General features: G+C 45.9%; 2 long non-coding RNA genes across 2 annotated transcripts in view; one reads left to right on the forward strand and one right to left on the reverse strand.

The window, feature by feature from the left end:
* Positions 1 to 18,594, forward strand: part of LOC139806363 (uncharacterized) — a 281,537-nt gene that overhangs the window by 2,426 nt on the left and 260,517 nt on the right. The window lies entirely within an intron of this gene.
* LOC139791790 (uncharacterized) lies at positions 338 to 18,261 on the reverse strand. The gene is made up of 2 exons (XR_011724011.1): positions 17,834 to 18,261; positions 338 to 580 (listed from the first exon to the last, which is right to left on the reverse strand). It is a non-coding gene; the product is annotated as an uncharacterized lncRNA (long non-coding RNA).

Below are 18,594 nucleotides of genomic sequence, written 5' to 3' on the forward strand. Positions count from 1 at the left end.
TGGTCTCAAGTTGTGCCAGGGGAGGTTTAGGTTGGACATTAGAAAGAATTTCTTGATGGAGAGGGGGATCAGGCATTGGAATGGGCTGCCCAGGGAAGGGGTGGAGTCACCAGCCCTGGAGGTGTTTGAAAACCATGTAGATGAGGCACTTCAGGACATGCTCTAGTGAGCATTTTTTTTTTAAATTTGTTGGGTTTTGGGTTTTTTTGGGGAGGTGTTGATTGTTGGACATGGTCTCTTTCAACCATGACAATTCTGTGATTCTGTGAACATTTGCTGTTTTTCCTTTTTGGCTGCTGAAGGACTGAGCTGGCAGAAAACACACATGAGTTCTGAATTAAACAGATTATTTTATTCCCCCTAAACCCCTCTTGAAAACACAGACTTACTGACATAAAAGCCAAATCAAAGGGTCAGGTGTCTTTGTTGGATGCCACCTGCATGAACCTCTCTAGGAATAAAGCCAGGCTTCTGCAGCCATGCTGCAACCTCCCTCTTGTTTTGCAGGAGCACAAACAATTCTCTGCAGATGTTTCACAATGAACCTGAGCTGGAACAGCATAAACTGCACCAGAGTTTCCTGTGCAGAACAATAATACTTAATCACTTTTTTATGTTGCACTTTGAGCTTGGTGGCAGGCTGGTCGCCCTCATGATGACTTAACAAAGGGTATCGTCCAAAAAAAAAAAAAATAATTCAAATTACTACCAGAAAACCCCAAAATTCTTTAATCTGGTCACATCGTGTACCATGACATTATGAATAAGAATTCTTTGCTTCTTTCCCAGACTCAACTGGAAGAGAGAAATTATGTTTTTTTTTTTTAGTAATCTGACATTAATTTCTTATTCTGCTGTTCACGCCTTGACATTTGAGGTTATGTTCAAAAGTGAACAAAAAAAGTATTCTGGTGAACATCCAGCTTAGTTCTTTACATATTTTTTTGCACCTCTTAAAGGGCAACATTTGGTAAGTGATGTGTATAAGAATCAGCAACCTATTAATCTTTTCAGAAGCACCTGGAACAGACTGTTCTCCAAAGTCCACGGTTGAAGAAACTGTGAGAGGATTAAGTTCACTGGTTAAAATATTTGTGGAAAATCCTCATTTATTTGTCCTGATGAGAAGAAAGAATGGTAGTTTCCTATAATGGAATGAAGTGCTGATGGGAACCACTGAAGGCAGAGTCTGTAAGAGGGTTGGAGGGAATGAGAGCAGGGAAATCATAATTAATTTCTTGTCAGTGTAGAGCAAGTTAACTTTGCCTTGGATAGCAGCTCCCCTGGTGAGCATCACAGGGTTTTTTTTGAGAGATGGAGCTGAACAGAGATCATATTTCCTGGTATTGAGTCCAATGCACTTCCTGTTATGTTCTAATGGTCTCTTAGGAGAAGTGGTGAAAATCACAATGAAGATTCCTGAGTGGACCAAAACCATGGGAGCAAATTTGCAGATGACACCAAGCTGGGGGGGAGTGTGGATCAGCTGGAAGGCAGGAGGGCTCTGCAGAGGGACCTGGACAGGCTGGAGAGTTGGGCTGATTCCAATGGGATGAGGTTCAACAAGGCCAAGTGCTGGGTCCTGCACTTTGGCCACAACAACCCCATGGGGAGCTCCAGGCTGGGCACAGAGTGGTTGGAGAGCAGCCAGGCAGAGAGGGACCTGGGAGTCTGGATTGACAGGAAGCTGAACATGAGCCAGCAGTGTGCCCAGGTGGCCAAGAAGGCCAATGGCATCCTGGGCTGGATCAGGAACAGCGTGGCCAGCAGGTCCAAGGAGGTGATTCTGCCCCTGTACTCAGCCCTGGTGAGGCCTCACCTCGAGTCCTGTGTCCAGTTCTGGGCCCCTCAGCTCAGGAAGGAGATTGAGGTGCTGGAGCAGGTCCAAAGGAGGCAACTGGGCTGGTGAAGGGATCCAGCAGAAATGCTGTGAGGAAGGGCTGAGGGAGCTGGGGGTGTTGAGGCTGGAGAAGAGGAGGCTCAGGGGAGACCTCATCACTCTCTCCAAGTCCCTGAAAGGAGGTTGGAGCCAGGTGGGGGTTGGTCTCTTTTCCCAGGCAACTCTCAGTAAGACAAGAGGCCATGGTCTTAAATTGTGCCAGGGGAAGTTCAGATTGGATATTAGAAAGAATTTTTTCACGGAAAGGGTGATCAGACATTGGAACGGGCTGCCCAGGGAGGTAGTGGACTCTTCGTCCCTGGAGACATTTCAAAAGAGCCTGGATGTGGCACTCAGTGCCATGGTCTAGTAACTGCAGCTGTAGTTAATCAAGGGTTGGACTCGATGATCTCTGAGGTCCCTTCCAACCCAGCCTATTCTATGATTCTATGAAAACACAAACCTGCTGTGGGTCCCAGAGATGCCACGGTGAGTGCCCTGGTGGATATTAGGTTCCTATGGTTACCATCCAGCTTACATCCAGAGGATAATGTAAATAACACTGTTGAAAGAAGAAAATTAAAATCCCCTGTTTTCTGGAGAAGTGTGGATGAGCACCCAGAGCAGAGGAAGATGAGTTCTGCCTCTTGCATAGATGATGGATATTAGGAAAAATATTTTCACAGAAAGAGTGGTCAGACACTGGAATAGGCTGCCCAGGGAGGTGGTGGTGGAGTCACCATCCCTGGATGTGCTTAAGGGTGTTGGGGGATATGGTTTAGGGGAAAACTTTGTAGAGTAGGGATGATGGTTGGGCCCCATGATCCCAAGGGGCTTTTTCAACCTGAACAATTCTGTGATGCATCTCTCATATTCTGCTTTTTCAGGTGGACTTTCCAAACAGAGTCTGAGCCAGAAAGCCTTTTGGTGAAATAAGGAAGAACTTGCTGGACCCAACTGACTAGAAGATCACCCAGCAGTGGTTGATTTTTGTATTGGTATTAAGCAACCACTCTAAAAACCACAGGGAAGTGGTTCTGTGCTGGAGAAAATGCAGTGTCCTCACCAAGCTGTTCAGATGGGGAGGAAGCAGAGCTGGGAAACCTGTGCCTTCCAGGTCAAGAAGGTTGCAGAAATCCTTGTTAGTGCTTTTTATGGGAAAAAACCCCACATCTGGCCATAGTGGATTAATGTCTCACCTCTCATCAGGACCCATCCCATTACTCTCTCCCATGAGCTGACCCAGTGGTGCACTGGGAGCTTTGTCCAAACATATGGGCATAGGTAATAATGCATTTATTTTCCAGTGGAAAACTTTTATACTAACAAGATGACTTTTTCTCTCTGTGTGTGAAATTTCCCTCTCTCCTCTCTTAGGGTTTTTCTTATCCTCAGGCTTCTCTTCTCAAATAAACAGCAGCAGGTTGCTGACCAGCTTCCCTCCTTTGGGGAAAACACCTTTGTGGGGAAGATGCTGAGCTAGGGCTTGCATCATCTGTGTTGGACAGGTTCTATGACCCCAGGCAAATAAATAAATTACTCTGCTCTTCACCTTGGCTCCCCAAGCCCTTGGCCATCACCTGACTCCACAGGGTAAAATCCATTTATGATTCTGAGATATTTGGATACTTTGTGGACTTTGGCGAGAAATGAAACATAAATAGAGAGAAAAATGCATCTTTTACAGTTCTTCCCTCTGGTCTCCAACCCTCCCCATGTCATTAACCCACTGCTGTGTCTTTCCTCAGGCCATTTTTGCCATCCCAAGCTGCTTCTCATCTGGTGTCCTCACTCAGCAGCTCCCAACAGGAGCTCTGCAGCTTCACTCCCTAATTGGCAGTTTTTAATTGACAAATCCTTGCCCTTTTCCAGACCACTTCCTCCCTTCCCTGCACTGTCCCTGGGTGATTCCTGAACAATAAAACACAACTGACATCCTCTTCCAGGGCTTTCCTTGCACTGCCTGCTCCTTGGAGGAAGCCCGTGCTGGTGAGAATGAGCAGTGCTCATTTTCAGCCTTATTTTGCTGTTAGGTTTGATGTTTTATAAACACACACACATATATATTTTTATATATATATCCTCCATGGAGACTTTATAGCAGCATTCCAGCACCTGCAGGGGCTACAGGAAAGATGGGGAGGGCCTTTTTATAAGGGTATGGAATGACAGGGCAAGGAGTAATGGCTTTAAACTGGAAGAGGGGAGATTTAGGTTAGACATTCAGAAGGAATTCTTCACCATGAGGGTGCTGAGCCCCTGGCCCAGGTTGCCCAAGGAAGCTGTGGCTGCCCCATCCCTGGCAGTGTCTCAGCCCAGGTTGGATGGGGCTTGGAGCAACCTGGGCTGTGGGAGGGGTCCCTGCCCATGCAGGGGTTAGAAGTGGATGATGTTTAAGGTCCCTTCCAACCCAAACTGTGATATGATTTATATATATATGTGTCTGGGTGTGTATATGTTTAATCTCTTTTACCTAATTCCAGGCCAACATTATGAGTTGGACTCATGAATCCTTAGAAGTCATCACTGCAACTCTACAGATGTTACCATGCAGTGATGTCCAAGGTGTTTTGTAGCTCATCTATGAGAAAGTGTTTTGCAGGGCTTGGTTAGGAGGATCAAAGTTCAAAGAAGGTGTAAATTAATCAGCCCACACTGCAAGAATCACAGAATGCCAGGTTGGAAGGGACCTCAAGCATCATCTGCTCCAACCTTTCTAGGTAGGAAGACTGTCACTGGTTTTTTTAGTCTTTAAAGGGTTAATTTCACATCTTAGCTGGTCCTCCCCATCTTATTGCAGCTGATTATAAATACACTGCAGTGAATTCCATTTATTTGATAACATTTGCAGAGCAGCAAAGATGTGAACAGTATTTCATGGACTACAGACAAGAGATACTCCCTGTCTAGGAGACTTTGAAATCTAAAGTAGTTTAGCCAAACACGTGGCAAAAGAGGAGAAAATATTTCATCACAAGGATAATCTGGGGTTACCAGTGATTAGAAGAGGGGAGTGCTGCATGGAGAGCTGAATCTTAAGCAGAGCTTTGAAAAAAAGAGGCCTTTGGACAGATGAACATAGGGAAGGGGCAAAGGCACAAGTCCAAGAATGTGAAGAAATGAAAAAAAGAAATTAGATGAGAAGATAGAGATAAGGCAGTGCACTGGGAAATAATGGTCTAGATCTTGGTCCTCAGAGGATAAACAACTTCTGAAGGTTGAGGGACAGTGCAGGAAGAAAAGGAGAGGTCTTGGGATAGCTGTGTTTATAACTTCAAGTGTGTGATTGCATCCTGTGTGATGTTTTGGCTTCCAAGAGGGGAGAGTGGGCTTGGGAGCCAAAGAAAAGAACAAGTGATGTGCTGCAGGAAGGGAGGAAAAGAAGTCAGAGTTCATTCTGGAAGTGAATGGACGGTGGAGAGGTGGGATCTGGGAGGAACTTGTACATTTCTGGAAAAAATTGTGTTTGAAATGGAGGTCCCAGTGAGTGGTCATAAGGAGATATTGGGAGTCCTGTGCTGAGTTTCAGCCTTATGGCTTTCTGGCAGAAGAAGCCCAAAAGAAATACATTGGGAAAGAAGATGGGTAGAAAGAAACATAGAGGATAAAAAGGGGGTCCCAGTTGGACACCAATACACAGAGTAAGATGAGAGAAGAGCCCTTGCTGAAAGGTCTGTGGAAAAATGTTCAAGAACACCTCCTCTTATCTCTGGTTACTCCCAGACATTGTTCCTTCTGTCTTCCCACACCCAACTTGGAGAGACCTGGATGTAGCTACCATTGCTTATCTATTAGACTTCCAAAAAGCTTCTATGCCTTTTCATTCTGTGCCTTTTCCTTGGGAAAATTCCCCTGTAGACACCTGCAGATAGACCTACATCACAGATAGATCTGCATCATAGACCTACATCATCAGAAACCTTCATGACTTTTGTTGGTCATGACTGTGATGGTTACTCTCAGTCTCCCTTGGGCTCCCCTGTCTGCCTTCATCATTGCCTGGGAGTCAAGCAGACCTTTCTGGAGACCTTCAGGGCACTGCAGTGATGCAGGAATGGCATGTCCTGGTCTAGAGTTTCCTCCCTGGTGACTGACACAGGCTGGGTTGTCACCCTTCTCCTGGCAGCACTGCCAAACCTTTCTCCCTTGGGTGCAGTTACTGGTGTCCAAAAGCTTGTTCCATCACAGAATGGGTTGGGTTGGAAAGGACCTTGAAAATCATCTGGTTCCAACCCCCCTGGATGAGCAGGGACACCTCCCACAGCCCAGATTGCTCCAGCCCCCATCCAACCTGGATTTGAACACTTCCAGAGATGGAGCATCCCCAGCTTCCCTGGGCAACTTGTTCCAGTATCTCAGTGCCCTCACAGGAAAGAATTTCTTCATAATACCCAACCTAAATCTCCTCTCTTCAAGCTTTAAACCCCAATCCCTCAGCCTGGCTTCACAGGGGAGGTGCTCCAGCCCTATGACAACTTTTGTGGCTCTCCTCTGGACATGTCCCAGGAGCTCTGTGTCCTGATGTTGGGAACTCCAGAACTTGACACATGACTCCAGGTGAGATCTCACAAGAGCAGAGTGGAGGGGGAATCCATCTGGATGTTGCTGTCATTTACTCCAGTGCTTGAGGAAAAAATGAGCATCACAATCCAGGTGCAGGAATTGGTTTGGGGCATCTACACGGAGCACAGGATTTGGGAAATCCCCTGGTTTTAGCAATATAAATGCAGACACAATGAGCTGTCTCCACCAGCAGGAAAGGAACAGAGAAGAGCTATCAGTAATCTACAAAGGGGGGGAGTAAGTGGGTGGATTAAAGACAAAAATAAAAAAAAGCATTAAAAAAAAAAAAAAAAAAGTTAGGAAGACAGTTTTGGGTTTTTTTCTATCTGTGCTTGGTGCAACAATTCCCAGAAAAAGAATGAGGGTAGAAAAATAACACCCTTCCACAAGCCAAAATTTGGTTGAGTGGAAAAACAAACTCCTCTAACAGCAGCTGCTGTTTTGTATGTTGGCCATAAAGCACAGAGGATTATGAAACTTGAAATAATATTTAGCAACTGCAGTAATCTAGTTAATTTTTTAATAGATGTTCACTTACATCCTGTTTATAAGATGTGCCTGAGCATCTGCAAGATTACAAAGCTGGTTTGTTGTGACAAGGTGGTTAGGGGAGATGGCTCACTGGAGATGGAGGTGATAAATTAGACTTTGATTTACAACCTAGAAAATAAGTGGAACAGGAGAAAACCTTGGTTGGTGTTAAGACAGGTCAAGTTTGCCTGGGTCATTTGAAGACTAAAGTCTGGTCTGCCTTTCTGTTCTTGGTTTTAATCAAAATCCTATCATTTTGCACTACCCTGTAATTTGTTTCCTTACCTGCTTTAAGGTTTTCAATGATATTTATTCTGTTTTGGGTTTTTTTTATGATGCTACCCAAACCATGTAGATCAAGTTTGCCATTGAACTTGAGTGTTTCTAAAAAGGCCAAATATTTATATTGGTCCTCAAAGCTTTTAATCCAAGAAATAGGTGGCCAACAGAGAGCTGCATAAAGATCCCAAGCTCAGCACCAGGATATGAACTTTTCATCAGCAAATGTTCCTGTCCAAAGCTGTCCATGGAAATTCCTCTGCATGACTGAGGAATCCTGTGCTGCTTGTGGGATTTGGGGGGACTGGGGCATGGCCAAGTGCTTACCCCACTGCTTGAAGGATTGCAGAATTAGTGTGTAAGGAGGAGAAAGGCTCCATCCAGGCTCTGAGTGAGCCCTGAGCAGCTTCATCGACTTGTTGGAGGCAATGAGCTGCAAGTCATCATCTGCTTTAGGAGTGGACAAGGCTCATAGCCAGGTTCTGTGCTGGTAAAGCTGATTTCACCACTTATTGCAGCAAAAAAAATGCAAAGCATGAGTGAGGGCTCAGGCCGTGTCTTATAGAATCACAGAATGGTTTGGGTTGGAAGGGATCTTAAAAATTATCTCAAACCCCCCATTGGCATGGAAGCAGAGGACTTGGGGCTGAAGCTGTTTCTTTAGTATCATAGAATCCCAGGCTGGTTTGGGTTGGAAGGGACCAGGTTGGAAGTGATCATCACAGAATGGTTTGGGTTGAACGGAACCTTAAAAATCATTTAGGTCCAGCCCCTGCATGGGCAGGGACCCCTCCCACAGCCCAGGTTGCTCCAAGCCCCATCCAACCTGGGCTGAGACACTGCCAGGGATGGGGCAGCCACAGCTTCCTTGGGCAACCTGGGCCAGGTTCACCCTTAAAGTGAAGAATTTCTTCTGAATATCTAACCTAAACTCCCCAGTTTCTGCTTTAAACTATGCCCCCTTATCCTATCCATCCATGTCCTTGTCCAAAGACCCTCTCCAGCTTTCCTGGAGGTTTTCCCTTGGTTTCACTTGAACATCTTGGCCAGTGCTGAGTACAAACCATGTGCATGCCCAGTCACTCCTCCTCTCATTCTGCAGACAAACAAGAAGCTTCTTTCCCAAGCCCTATTTGGCAGCTCCCAGGAGCTCCAACTTTTTAAACAAAGAACCAGGGGGAGGAAACCCTCACCCTGCTCAGTTTACACAGCAGTAGCAGCCAGTGTTTGTGATAAGCATCAAGCAACTCATTCTCCTCTTCTGCTGTGTGGGGGTTGTGCAGGAACCAGCCCAAAATCAATAATACCCAGCAACATAACAACAATTAGCACACACAGCCATAATTAAACCTCCCTGCCTAAAATATCAGCTCAGAGCACATATTTACCTAGTCATGCTTCCCACTAAAAATAAACAGATGGAAGTCACAAACCTACTGTGTGAGTAGGTGGAGGGGAAAAAAAAAAAAAACCCAACAAAACACCACATGTGAAGCGTAGCATGTGATAGGAATTCCTCTGAGCAACATGTCCAGGCTCTTTTCCCATCTCACCCTTCCTTCAGCAGTTTGGATTGAGCTGCTGGCCAGTTCTTGCCAACAAATCCTGAGACAGCATGTCTGCTTTCTGTCTATATTATCAATTTTCTGCAACCACATTTCCAGGCAGGAGTTATCAGGATTTTTTTCCCTTTTTATTTATTTATTTGTTGGTTGGTTGGTTTATTTATTTATTTGCTTTTCCATGGTTTGTTTGTTTCCTGGGGGCACCAGGATAGGAGTCAGATCCTATGTTTGTTTCCTGACTTTGTCACTGGCATGGTCAGGGCCAGGTTGCACTTGTGATGTGTAGAGCAGTGTCAGTCTGTGCCCATACAAAAGCTTTTTCATCACAAACAAAATTCTGTGGCAAAATTAGTCTGCTCCTTCAGATTCCTCCACTGTGGGCTCTGTGCAGCTGGGCCAAATCTCTGAAGTGGCAAAAAAAGGAGTGTTTGGACAGCAAAAGCAAGGAAGAATTAGGATGCTGGTGGACCTCATCATGTTGGTTGTGTTTCAGGCAAGAAGCAATAAGCAACAACTCAGTGTCTTTTGATCATGACCTCTATATTCAACCCAAATGGTTAAATGTGTTGGTATTTCTGCAAGTCCTTTCCCCTCAAGGCACAAATATTGTTTCTGTTAAGCTCAGGAAATGAACTTGGACCCTCCCTTTCTTTTGGGTTGAAGTTGCTCAAGAGCTGTGCCCAGCAAAAAGCTCCACTTATTTTTGTCTTCTGAGTGTGCCTCAAGTAATTAATTCTTCAAGGCTATGTCCTCACTACCAAATTGACCTTAACCATGATTACTTTCCACCATTGAGGCCAACTGGGGAGTGCCCATCTGTAATATTAAAGTTTATTTGTCCCCAAAGCTTGATGTCTGATCATCTGGTGCTTTTTCCCAGCCTCTCCCTTGTGACACTATGGAGGAGAGCAGAGGTGAACCAGGGAGAGCCTGGCATCTCTGGCACCAACACACAGAGTCTGAGTCCTCAGAATTTAATTTAATAGATTAGATTGTGCATAAAAATCTATGGCTGGGTTGGATTTTAACTTTCACAAGGTACTTGCTTATCATCTGGAACCTTCTTGCTGCTCTACACTTTCTTCAGAAGCTGGGAAGTCCTTGCCCACTTCTTATTGTCTAGAGAAGAGGCCTTGAAACTTCATGCTGACTAAGATGAACCTTTCTACCCAACTTTAAAATGAAAATATTATAAAGGTGCTATAATTCCTGATCTTTTATGCATCACCAGGTGTGGCTTTGCATGGCATGCCAGGAGGAACTCTGGTGCAGATGACATTCTCATGTAAGAACAGAGGAATACAATTTCCATCTTTGATTTTTTTTTCTCATGAATTCTCATGTTTCTATTTCTAACAAGTGCAAGACAAGGAACATATCTCTCATTGTTTTTTGGGTTTTTTTGTGTGTGTGCAGGTGTCTCTCTACATGTACAATGCCAATAGCAGCAACAAAAAGCTGAAGAACAAACTTGTGTGGTGCTCCAGGAGCCACAAACTCTTAGTGGTAGCATCTCTGTCAAGAGAGATGCTTCAGCTCAATCTGGTGAAGACCAGGGGGGTTGGAACTAGGTGATCTTTAAGGTTCCTTCCAGCCCAAACCATTCTGTGAGTCTAAAATTGTATGAGAATCACAAGGTCATTTATCTTCCCAGTGTCAATCATTGTCACCATGAAGTGACTGTGTCTTTTAATTAATTTCTCAGGATCTTGTTTACCCCTTAGTGGGCAATTGCACTTGTTAACAATTCCCTTACTAATAAAATCATATCCTGAAAGAGTTGCTCTCTCTGAAAAGTGGGGTTTGTAAGTCCTAGAATACTGAGAATGAAGAAACCAAATGCACATGATTTTCTTTGGTGAACTCTAGAACTATTCAGGGAAACTCAATGAACTCACATTCTGGCTTTCTTCTGTGCTTCTAGAATATACCAAATCCTCCTCTGCATTGATCAGACCAGAAGGAATGAAAAGACCTTGCAGGCTCTTTCTCTTTCCCAGCAGGCCTAAGTCAGAAACCCAACCCTACTGCACTGTACTTCCAAGAAAAAAAATGGGTGATAACACCCATTTGTAGCTTTGATCTGTGGAATTCATCAGGGATCCTGGCCCACTGTTAGACTTTCTAACAAGTGGAAGCTTCTCCTGACAACCAGAAATTATCAACAGAAGCTTTGCAGATGATGCCAGAGTGGCCAAGCCCTCTTGACTGTTCAAAACTCAGTAATCTTCCACTCCTCCCAGTAAATATCCATGTCTTTTACAAAATATTTCAGGAAAAACCAATCAATTTTACCTTATTTGCATGGCAGTGAGTTCATAGAATCATGGAATCATAGAATCATGGAATCATAGAATCACACAATCCTTAAGGTTGGAAAAGACCCCTAAGATCAAGTCCAACTGTCAACCCAACACCTCCAGCCAACTAAACCTTGTCCTGGAGTGCTGTATCCACACATTTTCTGAACACCTCCATGGATGGAGGCTCCACCACTTCCCTGGGCAGCCTGACCACTCTTTCAGGAAAGAAATTTTCCCTATTATTCAATCTGAACCTCATCTGGAGCAACTTGGGTCCTTTTCTTCTCTTTCCATCACTGGTTATGTGGGAGAAGAGACCATCCCCCTCTCCTCAGAGAGTATCACTTCCAGTGATACTGTTTTTCTACAGCCTCTCAGAACTCTCTGAGATGGCAAAACCCCTTGGTTTTACAGCTTTGCAATGCCAGAAAAACAAAAATATGAGCAAACAAACCCAAACAAATTAGGCCCAGTGAGGCTGGCAGTAATTTGGTTGAAGAGATTCACATGATTTTGGTCTAGGGCTTGGGTTTCCAGGGATTAACTCAGTGTCAACTTGTTGGATGCCCATTTCATTCAGGGTGTAAATTCTTCTGCTCCTTGTCCCCAAGGTGCTCATTAGAAATGCTGCCTTGGACCTGTACAACCTGCCCTGAGCAGCACCTGGATGAAAGCCCAGGTTGTGGTCCACAAAATTCTGCTGTCAGTATCTCCTGGATGAAGCTTATGGAACTCTTTTCTGGCCTTAAACACCCTGTGGATGTTATGTGCTCTTTTCTTAAGAGCCCCATCCAGGACCAATGGTATATTTGCTTATTTATTGATTTTTTTTTTTTTTTTGCCTTGAGAAGAGCAAATCTTTGTGGTTTATTTCACTAACAGCAAGAGAATAGGTAACAGATATCTTAGGGAAAAACTAAAATGAAAAATCCCTCCTGCAGCAAAAAGAGCTGTGAATGATAAGTTCCAGAGCAACTCTGAGAAGGGCAAACACGTCTCCTTAGTGATCCACAGCCCTGAACATCTGTCCCAAAATACTCAGGTTTCAGGCTGCCAGCAAAAGGACTGGAGGTTAAGGGCTTGACCTTAAGAAACTCTACTTGGCCAATAAAGACTTTGGCTAAAAGGCTTGCTGGGGGATGGATGAAAGTTCATCTCAGAGTAGAAAATGATGCCAGTAGTTTGCTCAGCCATGATGGAAGATTTATTGAGGGTTTTTTTGGTTAGGTTTGGTTTTTTTTAATTATTGCTTCTTTCTGCAAAGTTGAAACTTGTCCAGTGACCTCTGAGGTGTTTTTTTTTTTAATAGACACTTAAGAAACAACAACAAACAACCAAACAAAAACGTAACATGATTTGCCAGTCCCATCTGCAGTTTCTTTTAAGAAAATAAAGAAGTTGGGAGTCAGTTTGTAATGAAAGGAGGAGGTGTGGGAGATCTCTCAGAACTTTCAGCTGAGGTCTTGGCAGACCAAAAAATAGAGAGCTGTTTTCCTTAGTTGCTAACATTAATATTTTTAATGTTTTCACCAGCTTCATTGGGCATCAAATGATCCCTAAATCTGGATAATACCATTTCCAGCACAATACATGATGCATGAGTCCTTTGACAAGGCTGTGTTTGTGGGAAGTATTGCACCTCGTGGTCTTTAACTGAACACAGGTGAAACTCTGAGTTTATTCATAAAGTCTGGAATTATTTCAGCCATCATCACGGAACAGAAAGATAAACAGAACTAATAAAGTAACAAAGCTTGAAAAAATCCTCCTGAGACTTCAGCCCATCTGTGAGTTGCTCAGTGATTTAGCAGGAACTGTATATGTAGAGGAATATGGGACTCTAAAGCCAGGTTTTGGGGCTTTATAAAAGTTTTGGTGGGTAAGCAGAGCTCTTTCCATATAGCAATTTAAGTTAATGTCTGGCTAAGGGCATCCCTGGATCTGTCTTCTAGCAAAAAGTGTCACTGAGTTGAGAGGGTCAGGTCCAATGACCTCAGAGTTGCATTGGACTCTGAATCACTGACTCTCTCCTTAGATTTAAGCTCTTTATTTAAAGCCAAGCTGTATTTCCCAGTCCAGCCCAGATGTAACCAAGTGCAGCCCACACCTCTGACCTTGTGAAATTTCCACTCTTCCTATCTCATGGGATTAACTTCACTATGGACCCAAACCTCGCCCTTGATTAGGCTGAATTTTATAAACTCCATATTTTCATTTATGCCTAATCCACATCCACCTCTCACTCCACCCTTGAGTCAAACCCTGGTGTGGGGAAGGGGTTTCCTTATCCCAAACCAGTGAAGCCCTCAGGGGGACTCACAGGACCTGTGGTGATGCCTCCATCACCACCTCCAGAGATGCTCAGAGGTTGGAGCAGCTCCGGAGCCAGGCTGAGAGTTGGGGTTATTGAGCCTGGAGAAGGCTCTGGGGAGACCTTCAAGCACCTTCCAGAGCCTGAAGTGATGCCAGGAAACCTGAGAAGGGACTTTTTACAAGGGTCTGGAGGGATAGGATGAGGGAAACAGTTTCAAGCTGAAAGAGGGGAGTTTTAGATGAGATGTTAGGAAGAAATTCTTGGCTGTGAAGGTGCTGAGCCCCTGTCCCAGGGTGCCCAAGGAAGCTGTGGCTGCCCCATCCCTGGCAGTGCCTCAGCCCAGGTTGGATGGGGCTTGGAGCAACCTGGGCTGTGGGAGGGGTCCCTGCCCATGCAGGGGGTTGGAACTGGGTGATGAATCCCCTGGGGGATCTCAGATGGATGCCTGTGTTTAGGCTACTGAGTCCTGACTATAGCATGAAAGAGGAGAGAGAAGGGGTCACTCCTCAAGCCCACTGGTAAAAGATGGAAGTCTTTTCCATCTCCATGATGCCAGGGTAATGGTTATAAGCTGGAAAAGGGGAGATTTAGGTTAGATATTAGGAAGAAATTCTTCACTATAAGGGTGGTGAGATATTAGGCCAGGTTGCCCAAGGAATTTATGGATGCCCCATCCCTGGCAGTGTCTCAGCCCAGGTTGGATGGGGCTTGGAGCAACCTGGGCTGTGGGAGGGGTCCCTGCCCATGCAGGGGGGTTGGAACTGGAGGAGTTTTAAAGTCCCTTCCAAGCCAGAGCAGGCTGTGATTCTGTGATTATATCAAGTTTATGCTCATTCATCCTCTACAACAGCAGGGGGAACTTGCTCAGGGACTTCAGTGTAGAAAACACCCCAGGTGGTACCTCTTATCTGTATTAAAATTTTGTGTGGAGATAAAAAGATGATGAAAATTAATAGTAAGAGGACCATTCCCTCAGCAAGATGCCTTTTAACTTCTTTCACTGACACTGAAGATGATAAAATCTGCTTTCCCAGGGATGCTGGCAAACAGTGGTTCACAGCTGGAGGGAGTTGACTCACCAGTCTAAATGGAAGGATGTTTAGAGTTTGAAATAAAATTAGGCTAAAAATCTCTGAATTTTTTTTTTTTTTTTTTTTTTTTTTTAGAGGGAAGTGAATTTTTCTGCTCAGGCTTAGTGGAATAAGTGAGCTGGAGTAATCATAGAATATGACTGTTAATTAATCAGTGTATTGGGCCAGTCAGGAAAGACCAGGATATGCTTCAGTGACACAAACAAGGGGAAAAAAATTGCTTCAGGGTTCTTGTTGAGCAGCAGAGAGATACAGTCAGCCATGTATCATTCCTCCATCCATGCACACCAGGGAGGTTTGTTCAAAGGGTAAATAATTATGTAATTTCGTGAATTCCTGTCCAATCTTGGTGCTTTTGATGCCAAACTGGTGGCTGCTCTTTCCTTTGTTCCCAGATTCACACCACTGCAGCCAGGCTGGGAGGGAAAAGGGTTGTGGAGAGCCCTGAGGAGAAGGACTTGGAGGTGGAAGCTTAACATGAGCCCTCAATGTGTGCTTGCAGCCCAGAGGGTAAAACATAGAATCACAGAATCACAGAATCATAGAATTGGCTGGGTTGGAAGGGAGCTCAGAGCTCATCAAGTCCAACCCTTGATCCACTCCCCCCGTGGTTCCCAGCCCATGGCACTCAGTGCCACATCCAGGCTCTTTGGAAATATCTCTAGGGATGGAGAATCCACCCCTTCCCTGGGCAGCCCATTCCAATGCCTGATCCCCCTCTCCATCAAGAAATTCTTTCTAATGTCCAACCTAAACCTCCCCTGGCACAACTTGAGACCATGGCCTCTTGTCTTGCTGAGAGTTGCCTGGGAAAAGAGCCCAACCCCCCACTGGCTCCAACCTCCTTTCAGGGAGTTGGAGAGAGTGATGAGGTCTCCCCTGAGCCTCCTCTTCTCCAGCCTCAACACCCCCAGCTCCCTCAGCCCTTCCTCACAGCATTTCTGCTGGATCCCTTCACCAGCCCAGTTGCCTCCTTTGGACCTGCTCCAGCACCTCAATCTCCTTCCTGAGCTCAGGGGCCCAGAACTGGACACAGGACTCAAGCTCTGGCCTCCCCAGAGCTGAGCACAGGGGCAGAATCCCTTCCCTGGACCTGCTGGCCACGCTGTTCCTGAGCCAGCCCAGGATGCCATTGGCCTTCTTGGCCACCTGGGCACACTGCTGGCTCATGTTCAGCTTCCTGTCAATCCAGACTCCCAGGTCCCTCTCTGTCCTGGGCTCCATCAAGGATACTACAGCAAGGGCTGCATGGGTAGCAGTCAAGGAGTGAGGGTTGTCCCCCTCTGCTCTGCTCTGCTGAGACCCCACCTGGAGTCCTGTGTCCAGTTGTGGAGTCCCCAGCATCAGAAGGACACAGAGCTCCTGGGAGGTGTCCAGAGGAGCCACTGAAATGCTCAGAGGGCTGAGCAGCTCCCTGGGAAGCCAGGCTGAGGGATTGGGGTTGTTCAGCCTGGAGAAGAGGAGGCTCCCAGGTGAGCTCAGAGCAACCTTCCAATATCTGAAGGGGCTCCAAGAAAGCTGGGGGAGGGCTTTTCACAAGGGTGTGTGGTGAGAGGACAAGGGGAAAGGGGTCAAAGCTTGGAGAGAGGAGATTTACATTGGATATTGGGAGGAAATTCTCTATTGTGAGGGTGGTGAGACATGGAAACAGGTTGCCCAAGGAAGCTGTGGCTGCCCCATCCCTGGCAGTGTCTCAGCCCAGGTTGGATGGGGCTTGGAGCAACCTGGGCTGTGGGAGGGGTCCCTGCCCATGCAGGGGGGTTGGTACTAGGTGATTTTTGGGGTGTCTTCCAACCTTGGCCATTCCTTGGTTCATGGGAAGCTTTTTCTGGAATAAACATGGTGAATTGTCAAGAAAACTGAGCTGACTGCTCACTCCTCCCAACCACATCAGCAAGAAATCAATAGACCACTCTCCCACACATGATTAGGTGTGGATACATGGATAGAGATAATTACTGCACTAATGATTTAGCAGATTGATTTCTTCCTCTCCTGCACCTGGACCACAGCACAACACAAGGTGCCATTTCTCCATATCTTGGTGACCCTGGAGTTTTACTTCCCAGAGCAATCCCAGTGAGTCCAGGCATTGAACCACCTCCCAGAACAAAGGTACAGCAAGGAGCTGTCACCTCAGCAAGGTGAGGTGACCCAAACCTGGGAGGGGTGACCCAAACCTGGGAGGGGTGGCTGAGACACCAGAGAGCTGTGGTGCCATCCAGTGCCACCTGGACAGGCAGGAGGGTTGGGAAGAGAGGACCCATATGAGGTTCAAGAAGGGCAAGTGGAGGGTATTGCACCTGGGGAGGAATATATCCATTATGAGGAGAAGTTAAGGACTGACCTGCTGGAAAAAAAATTGGGAATGAGCCAGGAATGTGCCCCTGTGGCCAAGAAGCCCAATGGCATCCTGGGGAGCACCAAGAGGAGTGTGTCCAGCAGGTTGGGGGAGGTTCTCCTCACCTTCTGTCCTGGTGAGGTCCTTTCTGGAGCACTATGTCCAGTTCCAGAAGGACAGGGAACTGCTGGAGAGGGGACAGCAAAGGGCTATAGAGGTGATGAGGGCACTAGAATGTCTCACCCATAAGGAAAGACTGAGGAACTTGGGTCTTTTTAGGCTGGAGAAGACTGAGGGAGTCTTATCAACACTTATAAATATTTACAGAGTGGGTGTCAGGAGGATGGGTACCCTGAGACAGGAGAAGATGTAATGGGCACAAACTTGAACATTGAATGGGCACAAACTTGAACACTGGAAGTTCCATCTAAGCATGAGGAGGAATTTCTTTATTTTGAGGGTAGCAGAGCCCTGGCCCAGGCTGCCCAGAGAGGTGCTGGAGTCTTCATTTCTGGAGACATCCAAAACCCTCCTGGATGTCATCCTGTGCAACCTGCTCTGGGTGACCCTGCCCTGGCAGGGGGATGGACTCAATGATCTCCAAAGGTCCCTTCCAAGCCAACATTCTGGGATTCTGGGGTTACCTTTGCAGAAAGGATTAATCCTGACTGTTGTTGTCTCTTTTCTCAGCATCATTTCATTGACTTTCTACCTCATAAATACTACATTCATCTCATAGTAGATGACACAGATGTGACTAATTACACTTGTGCATTGATTGGTTTCTTCTCTCCAGCCCTTCAGCTCCATCTCATTATTGTAAAGTCTCATGAGCCCCTTTTTTTCTCTCATTCTGAGAGTTTACTTTTGACCTGGAAGAGCTGGAGAGCTGCCATCAAATAATGATTTATCAGAGAATGGTTGTTTGCAAATGTCAGAGTCTTCTAATCTGAAAGACAAATCTTACCTGGGGTGTGGCAAGAACATGCAGGAGTTGCCCTTCAGTACATTTTTTTTTTTGTTCCTTCTCAAAGTAGTTTAAGGCTCCGTATCCATGTGTAAATTTTTGACTTTCATCATCTAAGCTCCTCTTCATTTACATGGAAAACCAAGAAAGAGGCCCAAGGAAGGCCCACAGGGATTGGATTGCAGTGTTTTCTGCCTCTAAATATATCAAAATAACATTGTTTCTGTGGGTCCTGGGGGGGCAAGAGGTTGGCACCATCTCTCAGCTGTCCCTCCCCAGCTGCTGTCAGCACTTCCAGGTGCCCTGGTGCTGCACTGAGGTTGAGTTTCTGCCTGGGCAGGCTGCTGAGCACCTCCTCAGTGGTTTCACCTCTGGTTGTGGTTTCCAGGCTGTTAATCAGTGTCCACGCAAAACCAACCTCCAGGGCACCCCTGTGGAAATCATAGTCATAGTATTAGTCAGGTTGGAAAGGACCTTTGAGATCATCAAGTCCAACCCTTGATCCACTCCCCCCGTGGTTCCCAGCCCATGGCACTCAGTGCCACATTCAGTCTCTTCTTCAAAACCTCCAGGGATGGAGAATCCACCCCTTCCCTGGGCAGCCCATTCCAATGTCTGATCACCCTCTTGGTAAAGAAAATCAGAAATCTCAGGAGATCATAGAATCACAGAACCACAGAATCGGCTGGGTTGGAAGGGACCTCAGAGCTATCAAGTCCAACCCTTGATCCACTCCCCCCGTGGTTCCCAGCCCATGGCAC

The sequence above is a fragment of the Heliangelus exortis genome, chromosome 1 (genome assembly GCF_036169615.1).
Source record: "Heliangelus exortis chromosome 1, bHelExo1.hap1, whole genome shotgun sequence".
NCBI classification, from domain to species: domain Eukaryota; kingdom Metazoa; phylum Chordata; class Aves; order Apodiformes; family Trochilidae; genus Heliangelus; species Heliangelus exortis.